This window comes from Adiantum capillus-veneris, chromosome 15 (genome assembly GCF_014529385.1).
Source record: "Adiantum capillus-veneris isolate H3 chromosome 15, ASM1452938v2, whole genome shotgun sequence".
In the NCBI taxonomy this organism is placed as follows: Eukaryota; Viridiplantae; Streptophyta; class Polypodiopsida; order Polypodiales; family Pteridaceae; genus Adiantum; species Adiantum capillus-veneris.
The window spans coordinates 92,395,421-92,406,009 of record NC_140945.1 but is presented as its reverse complement, the minus strand read 5'-3'; the positions used below and the strand labels follow the sequence as shown (position 1 = coordinate 92,406,009).

General features: G+C 42.7%; 1 pseudogene; it reads left to right on the top strand.

Moving 5' to 3' along the window:
* The first annotated feature begins 323 nt into the window (after positions 1-323).
* LOC147441066 (uncharacterized) lies at positions 324-5,453 on the top strand (annotated as a pseudogene).
* Positions 5,454-10,589: the final 5,136 nt, after the last annotated feature.

Sequence of the window (10,589 nt, the reverse complement as noted above, 5' to 3'; positions counted from 1 at the left end):
CCTTGGCAGCGACGCCCATGGACCTGTTGCCATCCCTCCTTTGCCTGGGCAACAGGCTCGAAGGAGGAACCCACCGGAGCTCCTTGTGTCTCTCTTTGTTGTGCCTGGCCAGCCCTAAGAGGCTGGGTCTGGGTCTTGCCGAAGGTCCGGGCCTCCTCCGTGGACAGGCCTTTGTAAGATCACCCATCTATCGACAAATAAAGCACTGGTTCCGATGGCCCAAGTACTTCATATTCTAGTGGAACCAACCACCACTCACCCAAGGTAGTAGAACGACGTTCAGGAGGGTGTGGGTGTCACTAACCATAACACGTACGGTAGGTATGCCAGTAAGCTTGGTAGGTACAGAAGTTGCTGTGCGTGGTGTCTCCAAGACAGTCCCAATCTCTGAACCAATCCTGGAAAGGAGCGGAAGGTACTCTCTCCTCAAGCCTAGGAAGGAGATTGAGATGGAAAGGTCTGCCTCCTCAACGAGAACATCAGTAACCGGATCAAATCCATGGCGCCACTGCCAAAAGTGAGCTCTAACTGCTCAGATAGCACGTGGCTCATCGCAATGACCTAGGACCATGGACGCCATCTCGGAAGACTCAAACTCTATCTGATAGTAGCCGTGCGCCCGAGAAGCTGTACGTCAATGATCTTGTCCACTTCTGCTAAAAGGAGGGCCTGGAGGAAATCTCGCACCTCCCCTCTGCTAGGTCTAGATAACCTTGCAGATAACACAGGTGGCCTAAAGGCGCGTAACCTCTACCTCTTAGCTAAACCTTGGGGACCCTTTCGATATTTCTTTATATTGCTTCAACTTAGTACACCACCTGTGTCTCTGCTCTGCACCTTCAAGCGGTAGAATGCCAGAGAAAGAGCCCAGAGAGAGTCCATATTTAAAGGCCTTTGCCCTCAAAAGCAGTTTACATCAAAAGCATATAGTCTAAAAGCATGTGATCTCCAAAAGCGTGCACTCCATAGGCTGTCCATACAACGTGCCACGTCACCCAGCAATCAACGCAAAATGTGAAACTGTCCAAACATTGCCATGTCAACATGTTAAAGCAAAATCCGGTTTCTCGATCAAATGCCACATCATCAGTTGTTATGCCAAGTCCTGTGTGTATCCATCGGACGGGGTCCCATAAGTTGGCTAGAGGTCAGGATTTTAATCCTGACCCTTTCTTTAAAAATTGGGCCACTTGGCGAGGATTTATAAGTTGGTAAAGACTTCTTCTTCTCTTGCTTCTAGTATGGTTCAGGCCCGTCGGCAGCCGCAATTCAGAGGTTGGCTAGGGTTAGGCTTGGGGAGCCCTAACCCGCAGGGTCTTCGATGGCTTGACATGTCAATAGTTTGTGATAGTAGAGGCCGCTAAAGACCTAGACTATTGACTGGCAAAGAAGACCGATGGGGGGTGGAGAAGGAAGAGGAGCAGCAGGAGAAGGAGGGGAGGGGGTAAAGGAAGAACCCGGGGAGGGGGGCGGAAAAAGCTATAGCCAATGGGGGAAATACAGTAGTGAGCTCTTTCAATATGCTTCTTTTTGCTACTGAGTAGATTTATGCCAGGTGGCATGCTCTGCTTCCAGCTTTGTCCGAAAATTACTGGGGTAACAAAGTAACGAGACCAGATAGCAAAACTCTTCAGGTGCAGCGGAAGTGTTTACGGATTTCAGCTAGAATCCAGTGCTCCGCACAAACGCAAGGGACACTTTACTTCACTTGAAAGAACATGAACTGAACTAAAAGAAAGAGAGAGGCACGAGGAGAGCAAGAGAAGACGATACAGGGATGTCGGGTCCCAACTCTCAAGGGCCCCCTTGCTCTGTTGCCAGAGCAAGTACTTTCTTTATTCTTGCATAAGTGCTCATAGAATGATTGGATGCTGAGATGGTGATGCTAATGGGTACTGATGTTGTGGTACTTGATGATGACAACGATGATGATGTCGATGTTGATGATGATGTCAAAGCTGAAATCTGAAATTGCTAAGATCTAATGCTAAAAAGTTGCTAATGTTGTGAGGCAAGGGCTGATCTGCTGTTGTTCGTGCCTGCAAGGGCTAAGAATGCAAAACGTTGATTGTCTAGAGGCCGAAAACAGAAAACGTTGGCTCGTTTGTGCTGAATCTGGAAACACTGGCTGATCTGGGTCATGCGAGGCTAAGGGCTGCAAACTAAAAACGCTGGTCCTCAATGCTGAAAACGTTGGTCTTCTTGATGGAGAAATGCTGGGCTGATTCTGGAGAAGAACGCTAGAGAAGCCTGAGGTGCTACCTTCTTGCTGGGTGTCTGCCTCCTACTGAGCGCCTTGGGTTTCTTTAATAGTTCCTTTAGCCATTTTCCCTATCTACATTCCAACAAGGGTAAATAAAAAGTCACTTATTAATAAATGACCTATAAGAGGTGGTTCAGGCGGTAAATTGTCTGCATGATGAAATGATTGTCTTGTGCAAGAGAGGGTATGCAACTATGACTGGCCTAGACATGCACGTCCTGCTAGAGGCTCACAAAGATTTCAGGATTAGTCCTAAGATAGACTCATGCTTGATTGCCGCAGAAGCATGTCCATGTAGCGCAAGTGAAGTGCGCACGTGGCAAAATCCCTAAACAAGGAGAAGAGCCAGCCTTGTATACTAGTTTGGGAGAGTGGTCAAGATGCAACATGGCGTGGGTGAGACAACTTCCAAGCATCTATGCAAAGATGCAGCTTCATAATAATTGCCACGCAGTATATATGCATATTACTAGTGAGTTGAGCCATGAAAAGCTACTACATGCTGATTCAGGTGCATGCCGAAGGCACATGCTCACAAAAGGCTCGTGAATATTTGATCAAAGCACTTTTGTATGGCCAATCTGTGTGCTCCTCCTAGCTCCTGTTGTCGGTCTCCGTTATCAAAATCCTCCATGTCCTAGGAATTCATGTCCAGTCCCCACTCCTACGGTGCTAGATCTCTATACATGGACACCTGGTGCAGTTGTGTATGTGTGTTGAAGTCACCTATGAACAATACATATCCGATGTTGCCTTTGGGTGTGAAATAGGATATGACAATACAAATATCACACAGCCGATCTGCGTGTGGATTCACATGAAACGGGCTTCCTCATCTCTTATTACCTGTTTGATGTGCTGTAGCTCTCTTCTATAAGGACAACAACACCTCCCCTCTCTATGTGGTGCCATCCATTGTATTTCAATTTTCTTCCCATTACTACATTTATAGAAAAGACTAAGCTCCCAAGCAGGGGCTTTATACAATAGTGTGGGGTTAACTAGAGTATTAAAGAACAATAGTGTTGTCTTCAGGTCTTTGACAATGCATCTTTGGAGCAAATGCGCTCAAGAAAGCTTTGTAATGTGTATATTTCTCTTGTCCTCATGGAGAAGAGTTGCCAGGGGTTTTAGACATGGGAGGTGTGAATGTATTGGGATGTGTGCATGCGTGCATTCGTAGGTGGGGCAATTTGACTAGTTTAACACGACTAAGCGAGTCATGATTGTATACAATTTGAAATGAACATTCAACAAAACATCATGGTCCACGGTTGAAACTTTATATGCACATGAATCATAATCTATGATAACATAAATTTAAATAAAAATAATAATAAACGTCTTTCTTTTTCCTTAAAAGGTGATTTGTGCATATCCCGGATTCATCTGCGTGTGTGTACCCATTTGGTATGTTTATTGTCAATTTTGAATAAATAAGACCAGACATCTTCTATAGAAATATGAGGACCAAAAGTGTTATGTAGAACTATAGCTATTCCTGCCCCTAGAAAAGCCATAATAACTAAGCTAAGATCATTAAACAAAGTAACGAAAATGAAAAGTAAAAACAATCATTGTTCATTGTTTTTGTTTTTTCTTTTTTATGTGCTCTTTGAGAGTTTTTTTCTTTCTTTCTTTTTTTCTTTTTTTATGGAAAATTCCTTTGGCTTTTTTCACTGGGTTTTCAAGCCTTTTTTGAATAAATATGTGTTACAATGTTTCAGAAATGTCTGAGTGTTTTCTCTACGCAAGAAATGCATTTCTTGGGTCGAAGTGCACACATGGTCCCACTCCTCCACGAACTCTCCTTTGTAGATAAAGATAAACATGGGTGTTCAGCTATTATAACATTGTGTGAGTTCAAGGTTCATGGTGAGCATGGTTCCTTTTGGAGGGTTGGGATAAGTTTGCATGTAAGAGACATGCTATCTGCTAATCATGCTCCTGATTCACCTCCTAGATCAATTAAAATTCAAAATCTCGTCAAGAAGGCCAGAGATAGTGGGCAACCCTGTTATAGGAGTGAGACTTCAATCCTCCTCTGGTACCACTAACAACTCCTTATGATGCCAGCAAGAAATTTGTTCATACCCTGCAACAAAGAGTAGTATATCCTCTTTCCATGTGCCCCACGCTTCCTCAACTGTCCTAGATTGAGCATCCCCTCCCCTTCTAAAGCTCCCATGTCTAGTTCTCCTCTCTCTCGGCTCATCTACCATGCTCTTATGAACTTAGCCGATGAATGGTTGGTCCGTCACGATTGCGCTGTGGTTGTTGGAATGATGTTGAAGCTCCTCATTGGAGATCATAGGGGCACGTGGAAGGAGCCATCCTTGTAGCTTCAGAATCCTACCGTCTTACATCTTTATTTGTGCATTAAGAATTCATTATCACAAATATGCGTAGTTAGTTGTGTAGTTATGTCAATATTTAGTTTGTTGACTGGATCCTCGAATCTGAAGTAACAATTCAGCAAATATTAGCACACCAATAATACTTATTCGTGGGAGTAGTAGCATGTATGATAAGAAGGCCACTATAAAGTTGATAAAGACGGCACATATGGAGTTTGGCTTGCCAAGGAAGTATGTACAGGTTCTGTGCAATGAATTTGAAGTGTTTCATCCATACTATCGTTCAAATAAAGTAGCACAGTTTGGGTTGGACACAAAGATATGTATCTCAGAGAAAGAGGAGACGGGCCCATCCCAAAAACATACGCTAAGGAGGTGTGCGTTTATCTTCACTTGCGAGAGCTTCAAAGCACACCGATACCAGAGTTGTTGTCGTATGGCTCGGCCGATTGTCTTGGGTATCCTCGGTTTTTTTTTATGACACGTTACCATGGAGATCTTCTGAAGCCAGAGGAAATATCACCTTCTGAGTTTGGAGAACTTTTGAGTGAAATTCATGAGCATGACATATTAATATCCTCACCCGATTCAATCTTGGCGTGGTTCCCAACACTTCTGCGATATGGATCTACGCTCATGTTTTGTTGGGAGATCCCTACAGCTGCCTGTTTCAGTAAAGATGCTCGACGCTTTCAAGAGGAGTTCGATTTTTTGTCGGAAGGCAAGCAAGAGGACAAGAATTCCTGCACTTTAATCCAAGCCGAGTAGTTGTATGGAAAGACATCATTGTACGAGTTCCTATACTGTTTTCGATTAATTCAAAAAGCAACATTTCATCACAGGGTGTGTACTGTGTGAAATATATATTTTTGACGGTGTGGTGACTGTTGTTTGGGTTTGTGTTGTAACTCTTTATTTTTTGCTAGGTTAAGTATTATGCAACAACAACTAGCTACATCGTTAAATTTAAGCTAGAAGAAATCTTGAATTATGGTTTGATAGGTGGCAACAACATCTTTATGTTTCTTGTAACGTGTTTGATGCACCTCGTCTAATATTAAGCTCAAGAAAGGTGCAATTATGTGTTGGAATTAGGGTTGTACGGAAGCACACACAGCTTGGAGAAGACGAAGGAAACTCAAAACACACAACAAAGAGAATCTTACTTAGTGTGCAATGAAAAGATAGATAGCCTTGGGGCGTATATACAATACATAGGGAAAAAAACCTCCTAGTGAGGGAAAAAATGCCCCGGCGGTCCTAGTGTGTTCACAGACATCACTACCACATGTATATGGTAACAAATCCCCCCATGGGAGTGATGAAGTGAACGAGGGCTAGCACGTAGAGTAAAGGGAAGTGCCATGCCCCGAGGATAGGATCACTCCACAAAGGGGAGCAAGCCCAAAACTTCGTGGAAAGCTTCGAAATTATCATAAGACAATGCCTTTGTGAAAAGATCTGCAAGGTTGTCCTACGTTGGCACATCAGCCAAGCTAATCTCTCCCATTGAGAGCCTCTCCCTGACATAGTGGTAATGCATCTCAATGTGCTTTGTGTGACCATGAAAAATTGGGTTCCTCGTAACTGTCAATGCGCTCTGACTGTCAGTGTAGATGATGTTGGTAGTTTCCAATCCAACACCCAAATTAGGCATAAGACATCTGAGTCATACACACTCAACTTTAGCTGCGGAGACTACCTTGTACTCAACCTCACAACTAGAAGTGGCCATAGTAGGTTGCTTCTTGCTCAACCATGATATACATGAGCTTCCCAGCATGAAACAAAAACCACTCGTGGACACTCGCGTGTCATAACAAGCAGCCCAATCCGAGTCCGAGAAAGCATGTAAATCTGGTGGCAATGATCCCCCCTTGGGATAAAAGAAGCCAAGATATAAAGTGCCACTCAAGTAGCAAAAAATCCTCTTGACTGTCTGCCAATGCTTAGACCCTGGGATATGCATAAATCTGTTGACGTGTGAGGCTGCAAACTGAATATCTGGCCTTGTGTTACATACATAAATGGGGCATCCAACAACAGTTTGGTAAAGGCTGACATCAACAGGATCACCAGCATCATGTGGACTCAACTTCAAACTTGTTTCCATGGGAGTGGCAATAGGTTTGCAATCCTCAAGTCCAAACTTACATAGAAATGTCTCGATATAACTTTTCTGACACAAGGCAATACCACCATCACACTGCTTAAATTGTATGCCCAAGTAATGATGCAACAATCCCAAATCTTTCATCTTGAAAGTAGCATTCAAATCAGTCTTAAATTCAGAAATATGTGCCTCATAGGGATTAGGCAGCAAATCATCAATATAAAGAACAACAATGTTCTAGAAGTACATCGTCCTCATGCTTGACATACAATGTGCTTTCTGTTCGATTGTTACGAAAGCCTCGTTTGACCAAATGAGTGTCAGCTTTCTCGTACCAAGCACGAGGAGATTTCTTCAACCCATACAAAGCCTTCTGACATCTGCACACTTTGTCCTCTTGTCCTTTCTTGACAAAACCGCAAGGTTGCGTTACATAAACTTCCTAAAAAATGTCACCATTCAAGAAGCAGTAACAATATAAGTTTGATGTACATCCCAACCAAAATGAGCTTCCAATGCACATAGAAAACGCACAGTAGTCATACGACAAGTGGGAGAAAAAGTCTCTTCATAATCTATGCTTTCCTGTTGCGCATAGCCTTTTGCAACAAGTCGAGCCTTATAGCGATCAACCTCACCATCCGGCTTATGTTTCAACTTGTAAACCCACTTTGTATCAATGGACTTTTTGCTACGAGATAACCCTTGAATCTACATCTGCATCTGCAAAATTCTGCCCACACTTGTCATGCAAAGTGAGCTTATACAACCCACAACACAAAATGCCAGATGCAACAATTTCATAACCGAAACTGAGATCAGGAACTGTACATCTGTCGTCCACAAGTTTGACTACAAGACCAAGTCTAGCAAGTGCAAATAAAGACAAAAGGTTCTTTTTTATCTCAAGTACATACAATGCATCAACAAGTGTAAAAGATTTGCCATTTTCAGCAATAAGCACAATCTTTCCAACTCCTTGAACATGATAAGAGGCATTGTTGACACAAGTAATTGAATTCCCATGAGGGACAAACACAAGAGAGGTGAACAAATCACGATGTGAGGTATTGTGCTTTGTAGCACCACTGTCAAAATACCACACATGTGAATCTACAGCAATTGACATGCATGCATCATGGACATCGGGATTATAGATACATTGCACTAAAAGCCCATTCTGCATCAACATCAGCATCATAGTCTCCTTTCACAAAAGACTCAACAATAGCCACATTTGTAGTGGATCCAGCATTTGCAGTGGAACCACCCTCTTTCTTCTTAGCCTCTTTGCCCTTCAACTTAGGACACTGCTTGATCAAGTGATCATTAGCTTTGCAATCATGTCAATGCATCTTCTTTTTGCCCTTATCACTAGAATTTTCAGACAAATTGTTGCCAGCAGAAGCATTAGGAATAGGTGATTTTCCACTCGCAGAAGAACCATAAGAAGTGGCTGCATTGCTGTTACCACCCTTTCTTTGAGCAACAATAAAATCTTGTTCAACTGTACGCTGTCTAGTCCTATTTTTTTTGGAAAGTGACTCTTGCGAGAGCAATGTGCCCAATGCATCAAACTTGACAACTTCAGGATTTCCTTGGGTCATAAGTCTCCAAGTACTAGAAAAATTCTTGTAAGAGTCTGACAAGGCATCAAGAACAGTCTGCACAAGGGAACTTTGCTCATTGATATCCTTGACACCAGCAAGGAAAGTGTCCATATCATCTTCCTCATGCATAATCTTCGACTCCAGCTCTTCACGCAGCAATGCAATTTTTGCCTCATTTTGCGGCTTGCATAAAGACCGACCAAAATATCCCAAGCGTGTTTTGCAGATTTTGCTGAATGAATGTGAGGAGTAATGGTGCGCTTCATAGATAATGCAATCACCGTATGATCCTACGCATCCTTTACATCCCAACGAGATTGTTCTGTTGTAGGTAAAACAACTCTAACAACAGTAATCCTTGCAACAAGGCCTGCAACATCCTCAACATTGCCTACATCCTCAGAACCAAGACGTACATCAATGCCCTGCACAATATTCCAGACGCCCTTTGTCATAAGAACATGTTTTCGATTAATTCAAAAAGCAACATTTCATCATAGGGTGTGTACTGTGTGAAATATATTTTTTGACGGTGTGGTGACTGTTGTTTGGGTTTGTGTTGTAACTCTTTATTTTTTGCTAGGTTAAGTATTATGCAACAACAACTAGCTACATCGTTAAATTTAAGCTAGAAGAAATCTTGAATTATGGTTTGATAGGTGGCAACAACATCTTTATGTTGCTTGTAACGAGTTTGATGCACCTCGTCTAATATTAAGCTCAAGAAAGGTGCAATTATGTGTTGGAATTAGGGTTGTACGGAAGCACACACAGCTTGGAGAAGACGAAGGAAACTCAAAACACACAACAAAGAGAATCTTACTTAGTGTGCAATGAAAAGATAGATAGCCTTGGGGCGTATATACAATACATAGGGAAAAAAACCTCCTAGTGAGGGAAAAAATGCCCCGGCGGTCCTAGTGTGTTCACAGACATCACTACCACATGTATATGGTAACAAATCCCCCCATGGGAGTGATGAAGTGAACGAGGGCTAGCACGTAGAGTAAAGGGAGAATGCCCCGAGGATAGGATCACTCCACAAAGGGGAGCAAGCCCAAAACTTTGTGAAAAGCTTCGAAATTATCATAAGACAATGCCTTTGTGAAAAGATCTGCAAGGTTGTCCTACGTTTGCACATCAGCCAAGCTAATCTCTCCCAGTGAGAGCCTCTCCCTGACATAGTGGTAATGCATCTCAATGTGCTTTGTGTGACCATGAAAAATTGGGTTCCTCGTAATTGTCAATGCGCTCTGACTGTCAGTGTAGATGATGTTGGTAGTTTCCAATCCAACACCCAAATTAGGCATAAGGCATCTGAGTCATACACACTCAACTTTAGCTGCGGAGACTACCTTGTACTCAACCTCACAACTAGAAGTGGCCATAGTAGGTTGCTTCTTGCTCAACCATGATATACATGAGCTTCCCAACATGAAACAAAAACCACTCGTGGACACTCACGTGTCATAACAAGCAGCCCAATCCGAGTCCGAGAAAGCATGTAAATCTGGCGGCAATGATCCCCCCTTGGGATAAAAGAAGCCAAGATATAAAGTGCCACTCAAGTAGCAAAAAATCCTGTTGACTGTCTGCCAATGCTTAGACCCTGGGATATGCATAAATCTGTTGACGTGTGAGGCTGCAAACTGAATATCTGGCCTTATGTTACATACATAAATGGGGCATCCAACAACAGTTTGGTAAAGGCTGACATCAACAGGATCACCAGCATCATGTGGACTCAACTTCAAACTTGTTTCCATGGGAGTGGCAATAGGTTTGCAATCCTCACGTCCAAACTTACATAGAAATGTCTCTATATAACTTTTTTGACACAAGGCAATACCACCATCACACTGCTTAAATTGTATGCCCAAGTAATGATGCAACAATCCCAAATCTTTCATCTTGAAAGTAGCATTCAAATCAGTCTTAAATTCAGCAATATGTGCCTCATAGGGATTAGGCAGCAAATCATCAATATAAAGAACAACAATGTTCTAGAAGTACATCGTCCTCATGCTTGACATACAATGTGCTTTCTGTTCGATTGTTACGAAAGCCTCGTTTGACCAAATGAGTGTCAGCTTTCTCGTACCAAGCACGAGGAGATTTCTTCAACCCATACAAAGCCTTCTGACATCTGCACACTTTGTCCTCTTGTCCTTTCTTGACAAAACCGCAAGGTTGCGTTACATAAACTTCCTAAAAAATGTCACCATTCAAGAAGCAGTAACAATATA